This window comes from Myotis yumanensis, unplaced genomic scaffold (assembly GCF_028538775.1).
Source record: "Myotis yumanensis isolate MYYU_CA2020_CCGP unplaced genomic scaffold, mMyoYum1.0.hap1 SCAF_4, whole genome shotgun sequence".
NCBI lineage: Eukaryota > Metazoa > Chordata > Mammalia > Chiroptera > Vespertilionidae > Myotis > Myotis yumanensis.
This window is the reverse complement of record NW_027223755.1, coordinates 66,584,202-66,598,526: the sequence shown is the minus strand read 5'-3', so window position 1 is coordinate 66,598,526 and position 14,325 is coordinate 66,584,202. Positions and strand designations below refer to the sequence as shown.

Here is a 14,325-nt window from a genome sequence, read left to right as displayed (position 1 = left end):
ATTCTCTCAAGTCCAGGGACTGGATTACTGCTAGAAATGCCCACACCTTGACAGGGACATGTTGCTGACAAATTCTCCATCTGCCTTGTTCACCTGGATTCTCTATCCCTGTGCTCTGTCACTGTTGGGCCCACTTTTGGACCCCTTCGAACTGTAATTGAACTGTTATCCATTGTTTGTCTATTTTTTCAAACCCTTCCCCCTGAGAGTTTGCTTCACATGAGAGGACACGTCTAATTATGAAACGTGATTCCTCCCTGTATGTCCCATGCCACTGCATTTATTTGGTCATATTCAGTTGTGTCATTACGCTCTAGGATGTATGACTAAGAAAATTTTAAAAAGTTGTGCTTCTCTGGAGAAGGGATGTAATTATCTCTGACACTAGTTATGATGGACAGACTTTATTTCTACTTTCTGATACCCCATGTTCTTATGTAATCAACCCCTTCCCCTGAGTGTTAGCTGGGCCTGTGATTTGTTTCTAAACAAGCGAGTAAGGCAAAATTGATGAGAAGTCCCTTTCTTTCCACTGAGCCAAACCAGTTAGGGCAAGAAGTCCCTTTCTTAATTATGTTACATAATACTGTCATTTTCTTCTTGCCCGAAGACTTTCTGAATTGCTGGCATTGACCAAGAAAGTAGCCTAAATGGCAAAGAACTCAGGGAAGACTTTGGCCAAAAATCAGCAGGCGGTCATTCCAACAACCCACAAGGAACAGAATCCTGTCAACAACCATGGGAGGTCTGAAGCTGATCCCCCTGGTGGTCAGTGCACTCCCACAGGGGGAGCTCTGCTCAGCCACAAGCCAGGCTGATGGCTGCCAGCACAGCGGTGGTGATGGGAGACTCTCCCGCCTCCTCAGCAGCGCTAAGGATGTCCGACTACAGCTTAGGCCTGCTCCCCGCTGGCAAGTGGACATCCCCCGAGGGCTGCCAGGCTGCCAGAGGGATGTCTGATTGCCAGCTTAGGCCCAATCCCCAGGGGAGCAGGCCTAAGCCAGCACGTGGTCATCCCCCGAGGGGTCCCAGACTGCGAGAGGGCACAGGCCAGGCTGAGGGACCCCACTGAGTGCACAAATTTTTGTGCACCGGGCCTCTAGTGAAGCAATAAATGACTAAGTTCACTAGTTATTAAAATTACAAATGCCTAAAGCTTAAACTATTTCCCACTGCCCAGAAGATAATCAGCACAATTAACTGGGTAGAAGCATAGGACAGTTTAAAACAAAACAAAACACTATGATCTGGAAATCATAAATATGCCCGATTTTAATTATCTGTGTAAATCGCTCATTCTACCTTATTTGAGCCTCTATTTCCCTATTTTATAAATAGTAAAAGATCACAAACTAGTGGCCTATGGAATTCTGACAGTCATATTGTTTGCCTCCCTGTATTCAACTCACCATGCTTGTTTGTTTTAACTAGTTACCAACATCCAAAAAGAGGAATATCTCACATAAAAAATAAAGATTTTTAATTATTCTTGGAATAAAAAAGACCAAATCTCACCCTTATCTTGAGAAGAATGGCTACTGTCAATTTCTGTGGGCACTTCCTTCCCAGCTCAGCATAGTTGCCGCCAGTTTCAATGAAATCCCTGAGACTAAGTGTTGCTTCCAGTATTTATGTGTGCATAGCATTATTAAATAAAAATAGAACATGAAATATTTTTAGCACAAATTTGTCTTTCAAATGTGGGAAAAGAAATCTAGATAGGATTGGTTCTTATTCGATTTCCAATTAACTCCCAAGACATTTTGGGGTTAACAAAATATGTATAAGATTTTACATAGAAAACACAAAATACTGATAAAAGAAATCAAAGAGAATCTAAATAAATATTCCATGTTCATGTTGGAAGACTCAATATTATTAAGATGTTAATTTCTCCAAAACTGATCAATAGATTCAACAGAAAGCGATCAATACCACAGCAAGCTATTTTGTAGATATCAACAAGCTGATTCTAGAATTTATGTGTAAAAGCAAAAGACCTAGAATATTCAAGATTTCAACCATCCACCACCTTGCCTCAAAGAGATGTTTACTCCTGTATTTTATAATTGCACTATTAAGCTTAAAATGATTAATTTTTCAGAAAATATGATGGATTAATTCATTATTATTATTTTACTATAGGTTATTTTGTGTAGACTTACATGGCTCTAATTTTGAATCTTGATGGTCAGACCATTGATATTCTAAGGTAGGGGCCTAAGATATCATGGTGTTAAGGTATCATTGTAATTGAAGCAAGTTAAATACTTATTTCCAGCTCAAATTTTTGAAACATTTACTTAATAAAATGAAATAATGTCTCAATCTTGGCCTTATGGTCCTGGGAAATGAATTCTATTGTTGATTTTTATATTGATTCTCTACATCTATGTCTACATCCTATCTAATAAAGAGGGCAGGGCTAATTGACTGCCCTGCCCTCAAAGATGATGGCGCCCATAGCCAATAAAGAGGGAATATGCTAATTGACTGTCCCACCCTCAAAGATGGCGGCGCCCACAGCCAATAAGGAAGGAATATGCTAATTGACTGCCATGCCCTAAAAGATGCAGTGCCCACAATCACAAGATGGTGGCGCCCAGTCCCCCCAGCCCCCCAGCTGCCCAGGGCCGCCCGAGGCACAGGTAACCAGGGCTGGCCGAGGCTTGTGCTGCAGGCAGTGGCAGCAGCAGAGGTGTGATGGGGCTTTGCCTTCCCCTGATCGCCGGGTCACCTCCCACCCCTGAGGGCTTCCGGACTCTGAGAGGGGGCAGGCTGGGCTTAGGGACCCCTCCTTCAGTGCGTGAATTTTGATGTACCAGGCCTCTAGTATATACATAAAGTGGTCGTTAATTTTTCTTCTACTCTTGTTTCCACCATCTGCCCACACCTTCCAAGTTGTATTTTCTCTATACAAATTAGTCTTCCAAGGCTAGTCATATAAATTTGATGCCTTGGGCAAGGCTATAACTGTATAGTGGTGTTTGGAAAAGGGATGTAAAAAATAATTAGCTAGGCTTTACCAAGTGAGGTTGGCAGAGTATCATTCTTTTCAACTCTTTTTTTCTGAATAAAATTGCTATTCTTTATATATCAGCAGCAACTTGAAATTTTTTTATAGTAAAATTTTGGGGGAACATATTGGAAATAACAATATATTTCAGTATAATAATCAGTTGGAAAGAAAAACATAGAATATACTTTACCCGTAGGAACAACTTTGGAAAATAATAGATGATCACATCTGACAAAAATAATATAAAATATCTTAGAAAAGCCATAACAAAAAATGGTAAATGAACATTACAAGTTCTGCTTTTAACTAACTCAGCTGAGGACTGAGAACTAAGGCTTTTATGAACTTCTTTCAGGACTAACTTAAATCCCTATAAATTTCAAGAACCTAATTTAAAAAAAAAAAAAGTAAATATGATATTCCATTAGCAAAAAGTTACCCTAGTATTTTGACAGCAAAAAGTAATGTAAAATATATTTAAAATAAAATTACATAATAATCTGATTAGATGAAAGCAGTGTTACATAAACACTGTTAAAAATAGGAACATAATGTATTTTGATTTTTTTAAGGCTCTCTTAAGATTGACTCATATCATTTTATCAATTCAATTTTGTTTGACTTAGAGGTGACTTGATTTACAGATGACTGCTAACAGGAAACATACCAGAAGCAAACGGAACTAGCAAACAGAACGCTGTCAGAGAAGTTGATATGCTTTTGCTTTTAGCTTCTTTGTTTTTGCTTTTGGCTGTTGAATATGCAAATACCTCATATCCAGGTCAAACATCTTTCTGTAATAATTATTTATATTTCTGTAATTTTTATTAATAGCGGTCTCAACAACTCAACAAGCAGCACATCTTCAAAGATGAACTGTGAGCAAACAATAAGGATTCTGCTGTGTTAAGATGAGCAGGACATGGTTGCCGCCCTCTGGAACTGACAAGCTCTAGTCTAGGGTGAGGATTTATCTGAGATTACACTGTAGCATCATTGCTGACAGAACATTGCCAAGGGTGTATAATTGTACTTGTGATGAATAAAACTATTGTAATTTAATGTGTTCATTAATGAATCCGAGGAGAAGGTAGTATAGGTGACTCTCAGCCGCCGCTGGCTTCCTGAGCATTTCTTTGCTCCTGCAGCAGGGCTATTTCCACTCCCTTAGCACCATCCTTTCTCTTCATCTTCAAGAGCTTGCAGTTAAGTCGGCCTGAACATTCCTCCTCCATCTCTCTCCCTTTCCTTTGCTTTCTCCAGCCTGTCTTTTTCATTCAGATATCAGCACAATGTAACATTTTCTCAGGAAGTCTCTTTTCAACCTCCTCTTCTGTGATAGGGGCTTCTTCTATGAGCTCCCATAGAAACCTGTCATGTCGCTTTTATCACTTGGGTATTGCTTATTTGTATGTGTATTTTTCTTCTCTAGACTGAAAAGTTTCAGAAGTCTGGACTGTCTTGCCTTTTCCACTGTTTGATCTCCAGGAACCAGGGTTTTGCAATTAATTGCATCACATTTTGTGCCACTGCATAAACCATTAAGTAAATGGCGCCCCCTAGGGATGCATAGTATGCAGCCTGTACCAGGTCTTGTATAATTGTCCTATAAGTCTTAATAAAAACTACTATTTGTGAGATGAATGAATACTAAACCAAATATTCCCTAAAATTTTCCCTAATTCTAAAATTCTGTGGCTATTCATAAAATTTATAACTAGATCTCAATATAAATTACAAAAACTGCTAAACTAATGACATAATATTCAGTTTCATATTTATAGGCATACTCAGTTTTAATATACAATCATATAAAATACAAGTTATAGCAATAGTAAAAGTGAAAGACATTTATTGAAGAACTTAATGTAAGATATATGTGCCTGTATATACAATAAATACATGTCAAAAACTATCTACAAGGTTGATATATTTATAATTATGTATAGATGTAAAATTGTGTATCGCTGTTGACTTGTGGGTTCTTCGATATTGTTTTTAACATTTTTTATTGAAAGTATTCTTTCAATATTTAAATTATACAAGTTTCCACGGTGGGAGTGCTTTCCTGAACCTTGACATTTCCATACCAGTTTTGGAGCACTTCCTACTTTCTGATTTAACAAAATAATTTAGGCTTAGTTTACACACCCAAAATCCAAAATTTCTGCAAAGAGCCCCAGTCCCTTCCATTTAGAAACCAAAATCTGGGCTCTAGGTATTCCAATGCCACCAAGGGTTCATTGCTTCTAGGCCCTTTAGGTGCACAAAACACATAGATACACATATGTGCAACATACATACATTGTATTCATACATCTAAGGAGAGATTTCCCTCTCATTTAGCATTCCGTATTTTATTTTTTCTCCTCCACAGTGAGAATACTGGTTTCAAGAACAATATAGTTAGTTCTTTGATTAATCTTATAAATACAAAATTTGAGAATACATTCATACCAGTTCTAACAAACTTACAAAGTTAATATTCATCTGGAATTCATTTTGCTCTTAGAATATATCACATCAAAGGGATAAAGTCAGAGAACCACATATAAAAGTTACTTGGGCTATTTTGTTGTTGTTATAAAGTTGATGTCATTTTACTTTTGTGGTTTCTCCATCCTCTTAAATTCAACTTTCCCTTTAGAATATGTAAAACATTAACATGGTTCAAGAGTCAAATTTGCATTAAAATTATATTCTGTGATGTCGTACTCTTTTCTACCCTGTTTTCATCCACTGCTTCTAGATCGTTTATTTATGGTCCATAATATTGAAATTTATAGAGATGTTTAAGTTAGAAATAAAGATAAAATGATAGATTGTAATCTGAGAAGTAGTACATAGGATATCTCATATTCTTAGGGAGTTAATACACAGGAACACATTTCAGGCATGATATTTTATATTTAAAAGCATAAATATATTTAATGACCTATTTGAGTATTGGTTTTAATGTTATATAAATAAAATTTTCTTTAAATATGTTATTTAAAAGAAACCTTTTTTTGTGATCCTCACATCAATGATGCAAGTCAACTAGAAAATGATGATATCTATGGTCATAAGGTGCCATTTCAAAGGTAGAAGCTACTATGTTGACAGAAAAGTACTATAATCTGGTCAAAAATTACTTTTCCAGAAGAAAAACTTTAATGGCTACTGTCAATGAGCTCTAAATATGAGGTCAGAAGACTCAATGTGCAGTCTTAACTCTGTTTTAAGTAGTTGTTGGACCTGGGCAAGAAATTCACCCCTCTATGCCTTAGTTTTCTTATCTGTAAAATAAATACAGTGGTGGGAAAAGGAAGTAGAACAAACATTTTTAGTCTAACAATTTATTATTTTTGTAATGCTATAAGTTGTTACCAAAAATTTGTTTATTTTTCAGTGATTCTCAAACTTTTTGTTCCAGTGATTAATGTTGAGTCATTCATTATATGCCAACTATCACCCATTATACCATACTGAGCTGGGGCCCAGAACTGTCCGTTTTTAATAAATTAGTGTCCCAGATGATACAACTGCAGAGATCCATGGACCATACTTTGAAAAACCTGGCCTGCATGTGGATGTATGTGACTGGCCTCAAGTTGAACAGACCTTAATATTGAAGAGCTTGGTTGCCTATGTGGCATGATTCCAGTAGCTCTGAATATGTTTCTTTGCTTAAACATAATACTTCTCACATCAAATTTGATGAACCATTATTTTCAGAATAAAGTCAATCCTTTAGAGAAAAGCTGAAACCACAGTAAAATGGCTTCAAGTCATTTATATTTTAATATAAATAATTTGTCAAGTTATGCAATTTTATAGCTTGGAGGGATATTAGTGAACTGATTCAAAGCCCAAATTATACCATTCTATCTGAGAAGTGAAGTTCTTAATTCATTGTCTGACAATGAATGTAATGTGAAATTCAACAGTGAAGTCAAATCTCTTTGCTTATGTCATGTTCATTAAACCTTGGAACCTTTCTTTCCTTTGAGAAGTCCTGCATAAGAGTGACGTATGGTAAATTGAACAATGCCTTCCAAAGCAATACAGACATTCCTAATTCCTGGAATCTCTGGATGTTACCTTACCTGGTAAAAGGGGTTTTGAAGGTATGGTTAAGTTAAAGATCTTGAGATGGGAGATTACCTAGGTGGGTCCAATGTAATCACTATGGGTCCTCAAAAAAAAAAAAAAAAAAAAAAAAAAAAAAAAAAAAAAAAAAGGAGGCAGGAAGGTCAGACAGAGAGGGCCTAATATTGAAGCCAGGGAGAAGGATGAGGAACCAAGGAACAAAGACAGCTTCTGGATGCTGAGAAAGGCAAGGAACAGAGTCTCCCCTAGAGAATCTAGAAGGAACCAGCTCTGCATTAGCTTGATTTCCCCCCTATATAACTCCTTTTTGATTTCTGAACTCTAGAATTGCAAGATAATAAGCCCATGTTGTTTTAAGTCACTAAGTGTATGGTAATTTGTTGCAGCATCACAAGAAACTAATACAGGAGGTTGGAGGAAGCCTAGGGCACTGGAAGCCAGTAAGCAGAAAATTAAAAGGAGGAACAAGGAAGAGGATGCATGACAAAAATGACTCATTGGATGAACCTCAGTGGAGCTAGTGGCCACATTCAGAGCTTAAGGCAAAACAGAAGTTCTAAACAAGTAGTTTGTACTCCTGTACTTTAAATAGATGGGAAACTTTATCTGCTTTATCCATGAAGCATGAATGAATGCTAAACATATACTAATGACACTTGTGACTCACCAAATAGAGGACACAGCCAGTGTTCCAGCAGTGCTAATGGATTTGCACAGATATTGCAGTACTCTGCTTTTCATTCTCCTTTTAAATGCTGGAACTCATTCGTAGGTCAGACAGTCTATAATCCAAACAGATTACAATTGACTGGATTCTGTTGAAACTATCTCCCCAACCACAGTCAGATCCCTGAATGTGAAAACCAAGTTAGAACCATTAATTAATTTGTAATGTCACCTAGGAAAAAAAACTTTCTTAAAAGATAATTTCCAAAAGAATATTTTATCAAATCTAACCTTTAGACTAAGTCTCCTCTTTAGACTTAATACATTCAGGACCCCTTTACAGCAAGAGATGTAATTGCCAGGGCACAGTGTAAAACAGACCCGAGTTCAAATCTTTTGTTCCTCTACTTACTTGCTGGGTAACCGTGAGCTAGTTACTTGGTCTCTATGCATCTGTTTCCTCATCCATAGAATGGAAATTAGAGCAGAGCCTGTTCTATTAAAGTCATGGAAAGATGACTTGGGATACAGTATAGAAAGTATGCTTAGTTCAGTTGCTATTATATTGAGCCAACCTCTAAAGCAGGAGTTCTCAACCTATGGGTTGCGACTCCTTTGGGGGTCGAACGACCCTTTCACAGGGGTCGCCTAAGACCATCAGAAAACACATATATAATTACATATTGTTTTTGTGATTAATCACTATGCTTTAATTATGTTCAATTTGTAACAATGAAAATACATCCTGCATATCAGATATTTACATTACGATTCATAACAGTAGCAAAATTACAGTTATGAAGTAGCAACGAAAATAATTTTATGGTTGGGGGTCACCACAACATGAGGAACTGTATTAAAGGGTCGTGGCATTAGGAAGGTTGAGAACCACTGCTCTAAAGGATTTAACATGAATGCTATGAATGCTTAGTATCTTTGAGCATTTTTTTCTCTGTGTCTATGGTTTTCAATCAGCCTGGTAGATCCCTATAGTTTCTGAGGCAGAGTCTCAGGATTTCCCTGTGTGGAAGAATGAAACCTGTGGGGCTCTGGATCCTCCATACCACCTTCTACTAGAGCTGTGCATGTTAGTCCAATAGAAAGGCTAAGTAACATTTCTACATACGAAGGAGAACCTTCTTCTCTGCCATTTCCACGTTCCCTTCCCCATCAAGTACAGAGCCTATCATATTCTCCCCATTCCTGGTATAGGTTTGCACAGACTCCACAGAAATAGCCTACAAGGGCTTCCTGGCTTTTGTGATAGAAGCCTAAGCCCTCAGGAGAACTGGGGGTGAGGTAAGGATATAGAGGGAGTCAAAGGAGAAGGTCGGTGGGAAGGGGCAGAGCTTGGCAGTACCTGGAGGGAGAGAAGGACTATCTTGAGGCCATAGTGGTACCACCCACACCAGGAGGAGATGAGTAAGGTCTGAAAGTCCAGGTCTGAATTCTGAACAATAACCATTGACAGAGGGAGCAGGGAGAGGAATGATACCTGATGGAATGACCCTGAGAGGTGTGGGCTATCATTCCATAACTTGATAATAAGTCTCTTTACCAACTACACAATGCAAGTCCTTATTCTGATTTTATTATGTAACACAGCTTATAATTCCTGATTGTGTTCATTCTCTGCTTAACCTCCTTTTAACTCCAAACCATGGACGCCTGTACTGGAATAGATTGCTGCCTTGATAATATGTGCTCAGCACTTTAAATGCCTGATCTCATCTGAATGTGACAACAGCCTTAGAGAAAGATAGTTTTGTGAGGTGGTAGTTGAGATTCATGGTCAAGATTGTGGATTTTAGAGAATTGCAGAGTCATGGTTTGAACCCAAGTCTATCTGAGCCAGGCTCTCTGCCATTAAATTATGCTGCTCCGAGGCAGTGATCACAACCTGGGGATCCATACCCGAGGCCCATCAAGTTAGGACCAGGGGTTTATATATGCAGTGCTGTGTGCTTGATAAAAGATAGACTCACTTATATTTAAAAAAATTTAAATAACCTGGACAACTAAACTCTTAGGCACTATGTCAAAATGATCTAACAGGTGCATATATAGAGCCCCATTTGAAAGTCAGGGAGGGATTCTTGGGGGCAGAGGGAGACTCTTCTCCAGGTAAGTGGAATATACAGAGAGCAGAATCTCACCCAGGGAAGAAGAGCCAGGAGGAGTCAGGCAGATGAAGCTCTCGAGGCCACCTGCTGTCCTAAGCAGAGGGAAAAAGAACAAGCTATAGATAAGGAATTAAGACCATGTGGGTGGTGGTTAAGCGCATGACCTCCGAAATAATCAGAATTGAATTTCATTTCTGCCACTTGCTTTGTGACCCTGGGAAACTGAACTTGTTAATGAGAACCCTCTAGGATAGGACTTGTAATTCCATCATGTTGCCAAATCTGCCCCAGGACCTAGTGCACTGAGGTCAAAGTTTATGCTTTGTTTCACTTTCCAATTAACCTCCCTCTTTTGAGGTGCACAGGGGGTTTTGAGCACTAAGTGAGTGAATCTGGGTAAAGCTTCTAGCACAGTACCTGGCACATCCTGCGGTATGCCTTGTGTGGTTTAAATGAGATAAGGCAAAGAGCCAAAACCCTTAAGTGGTCAGCAAAATGCTAGTTACTGAGTAGGTCTCTGGCCAAGTTCTGCTTTCTTTCTCTCCCTGGGACCCGCGGTGCTTTGTGTCCAAGCCTGCCTTGAGACAGAGAGGTAAATGAAGAGATGTGTATGTGGCCAGAGATAAAATGCTGCCACAAATTCTTCACGCTCTACTCCCCAAGAGAAAACTGGAGAAATCTAATACAAAAGATGTATAAAATCTGACAGAAGATTTAAAGCAACAACAAAGGACATTTTAACAGTCATAAGAAGGAATAGTTGGAGAGAATATTAGCATTTAAAAATACACAGAAATATTAATATGAAAGAAAGCAGAATTGAATTATTTTAAAAAGCACAGAGTAGTCCATAGTGTGATCATCAGAAATAATCAACAATGAGGCCCCCAGAACTCTAAGGAAAGAGTTTAAATTCAGAGAGCAAAGCAAGAGGGTATGCAAAAATCTTAGAAAGATGTCAATCTTATAATGGTCAAAATATGTTCTTTAGAAAATTTTTGGTGCTTAAAGTATTTCCTTAAAATTCACTGTGGAGCAGCTCTTTCTCCAGCAAGCTGAATTGTGACATGTTACTCTACTTAACCTTTAAGAAATCACATTTCTCGTTCCTTTTCTGACTCAAAAAAATGTAGAAGTGTTTTTTCTCAATTCTAAGCCCATTTTGTTCTGTCTTTTGGGCTCACAGGATGACAGGGGGCTGTCTAGGGACAGGTAAGGCAGCCAATACATGTTGAAACCAATAGGAGAATCCTTTCTTCCACCTTCGCCTGTCCACTCTGGGGTATCTTTGGAAAAACTCTGCAATAGGGCAGACCCATTCTAAGGTAAATGGTCAGCTCGAATCCATCCCAGTCATCTTCAGAAGCAGATTTCAAATACCTCAGGCCTGATAGATGTGATCACCTATTTTGAGAGGAAGATCTGGAGCATGGGAATTGAGGAAGCTGGGGAAGCAAAGAGTGTCACAATGGAGCCAGACAGCCACACAGATATGGCCCACCTGCTAGGGTGTGAGCAGAAAAGCTTACAGTCAGTTCAGCAGGCTCTCTTCAGGGAAAGAAAAAGTTCAGCCACAAAAAAGGACAAAACAACTAAAAAAAAAAAAAAAACCCACCCAAAACACTACAAGATGTTTATTATTGAGCAGCATGGTAATCTCAAACAGAATGATTAGTTGAAATAAGAACTTGATTTATTCAAGCCTCCCATTATATACGGATATAGACTGGTTACTTAACCTCACAATACCTCCGTTTTTCATCTGTAAAATGAGGCAAAAATATCTATAATACGGTAAACTCTTTAGGTTGCAAGTGATAAAAATCCACTGTTAGGGATTGAACGTTTGTATCCTCCCCAAGTTCATAGGTTGAAACCTTGCTCTCCAGAGTGGTGGTATTAGGAGGTGGGGTCTCTGGGAGGTAATTTATGGTTAGACGAGGTCATTTTGGTGGAGCCCGCAGGTATGACATAGTGCCCTTAGCGGAGTCAGCAGAGCCTGCTTCTTCGCCCTGCTCTCTGCTATGAGTCTGTACAATAAGAAGTCAGCAGTCTGCAGCCTGGAACAGGGTTGTCACCAGAATTCGGCCATGCTGGCACCCTCATTTCAGTTTTCCAGCCGCCAGAACTGTGAGAAATAGATTTCTGTTGTTTACAAGCCACCCCATCGGTGGTACTTTGTCATAGCAGCCTGAAGAACCTAAGACACCCATTTAAACTATCTTAAGGGAAAAGAAATTCAGGATTTGCTCATAAAATGCAGTTCAAACATGGCTGGATCCAGGGCTTCAAGCCACTGAGTAATTTTTATCTTTTTATTTCATTTAGGCTCACCTCAACATTTTGACCTCGTTCTATCCTACTCTAGACAACTTGGATTTTCAAAGCAACTCCAAATGTATATCCATCTAGTAGCACGACCCCAAAAGCAAGAGAGCATTTTTCTCTACATCAATTTCAGTAGGAAAGTGCCAGGGAGAACTTTTATAGGGTCCGCTGGAGTCACATGCAATTTCTGAACCTTTCACTGTGAATAAGATGATGGGGGTGGTCATTATGACTGACCAGGATCTGTCACAAGAGGGAAGCAGGGGACTGTCATTAACTGGAACCATGTGAGCAGGGCAGGGATTCCCCTAAGGAAGTAGAAGGCAGTTATTGGTATCAGAAGAAAGGAAACAGGAAAAAGCACCAAGCAGAGAAAACTAGAGGTATCACAGACCTCTACAAAATCTTTCTCAGGATGGTACTATAAGGATGAAAATAATGTGAAAAACTCTATTCTTATGTCCCTTATTTAATTTGTAAATGTACTATATCTATATTCAGAAACTATAAAGATATACTAAGGATAACATAAAGAGAAAAAATATTATGAGATAGTGTTTAGATTTTGTCACAGTGCCTGACTATGGTGATGGGTTTCTGGTTCTCAATACATCTTGAGACTTGGGTCTGAAGTATCACAATACTTGTTCAGGTTTGACTAAGGGGAGAATTCCCTCTGAGAGAAGGTGGAAAGAATATGATAAAGTATATACATTCCCCACTGAAGAAATCTAATAAGAGGAGGCACAAATACACAGTAATGGTTATGGATGCAGTCGTCCCTGTAGGACACATAACTTGTGAAGATTTTATCCAGCCTTCCAATTTGAGGTAATTATTCATGTCTGTTCTTCACAAAGCAACAAAACTAGCCTTTTCTCCTCAGGTCATATATGCATTGATATATTTTTGTTATGATATATTTTTGTTTTGTCTGAGTGTGCCATAGAAAAAAACTTAAGAGAATAAAAATATCCTGATTTTTCTCTCCCACTTAAGTCTTCTTGACCACTGTAAAGACTTTTCTAAATCCTCACCCATCAACTTATATAGCACTCTAAGACATACTGATACAGTTGTAATAACCCAGTTATTAATAACGGGAAAGGAGCAAAGGGAAGGCCAGATAACATAGGCATGCCATTTATGCAGCTTTGTTAGGAAGCTGCAAAGCCACTGGTCTGTTCCTCACAGATCCTGGGGGAAGGGGCAGTTGACGGTGACGTAGGGAAGGTACTTATGTGTCAGTCACACCTGGGAATAGGTCATTGACCTGGATAGCATTGCCACTGCAAGCATGGGAAGATTTGAGATACTTAAAAACTCCTGAACAAAAAAGTTCTCTCTCGTTTTCTCTCTCACTCACTCGCTCGCTCTCTCTCTCTCTCTCTCTCTCCCCTCTTGTTGCAGGCCACATGGTCCACAGCCATGTGGACCCCACACACAATGGACTAATGGACTAATACTGTACTGGATGCAACTCCACAATGGAACAGAAACTCTGGACACTGGTTTTGCTTCCAGTTCTGCTAAATCCCCTATACACCTCTTCTAGGACTGGTTTCAGGAAAATGGGACTTTGCAAACTCAGAGATGAAATTCCATGCAAATAAAAAACACTCATCCTCCTGAGAGTTTGGGTTGGGTCCTTACAAAAGAACCTCTAGATCAGTGGTTCTCAACCTGTGGGTCGCGACCCCTTTGGGGGTCGAATGACCCTTTCACAGGGGTTGCCTAAGACCATCGGAAAACACATATATAATTACATTTATTTTTGTGATTAATCACTATGCTTTAGTTATGTTCAATTTGTAACAATGAAATTGGGGGTCACCACAACATGAGGAACTGTATTAAAGGGTCGAGGCATTAGGAAGGTTGAGAACCACTGCTCTAGATAGACTGATCAAAAATAAAAGAGGAGACATTGCTATGGATCCTACAGAATCAAGGGGACCATATCCATATCATAAAAGGACCAAACGAGCAGCGGCTCTCACAGCAGGCGGGATGCCAGCAGTGTCCCAGGAGCGTGCAAGGCGTTGGCAGTGTCTGCAGACTGTGCAAGGTGTTGTGAGACAGCGGACATGGCCCTGA

General features: G+C 39.0%; 1 protein-coding gene across 2 annotated transcripts in view; it reads right to left on the bottom strand.

Moving 5' to 3' along the window:
• KCNN2 (potassium calcium-activated channel subfamily N member 2) overlaps positions 1-14,325 on the bottom strand; it is a 356,145-nt gene that overhangs the window by 318,640 nt on the left and 23,180 nt on the right. Inside the window, exon 2 of one of the 2 annotated variants that reach the window (XM_070412476.1) lies at positions 7,779-7,893. The exons of the other annotated variant lie outside the window; for it this stretch is intronic. The gene's annotated coding sequence lies outside the window, so the exon portion shown is untranslated. The remainder of the gene's footprint in view (positions 1-7,778; positions 7,894-14,325) is intronic. 2 annotated transcript variants of the gene reach the window in all.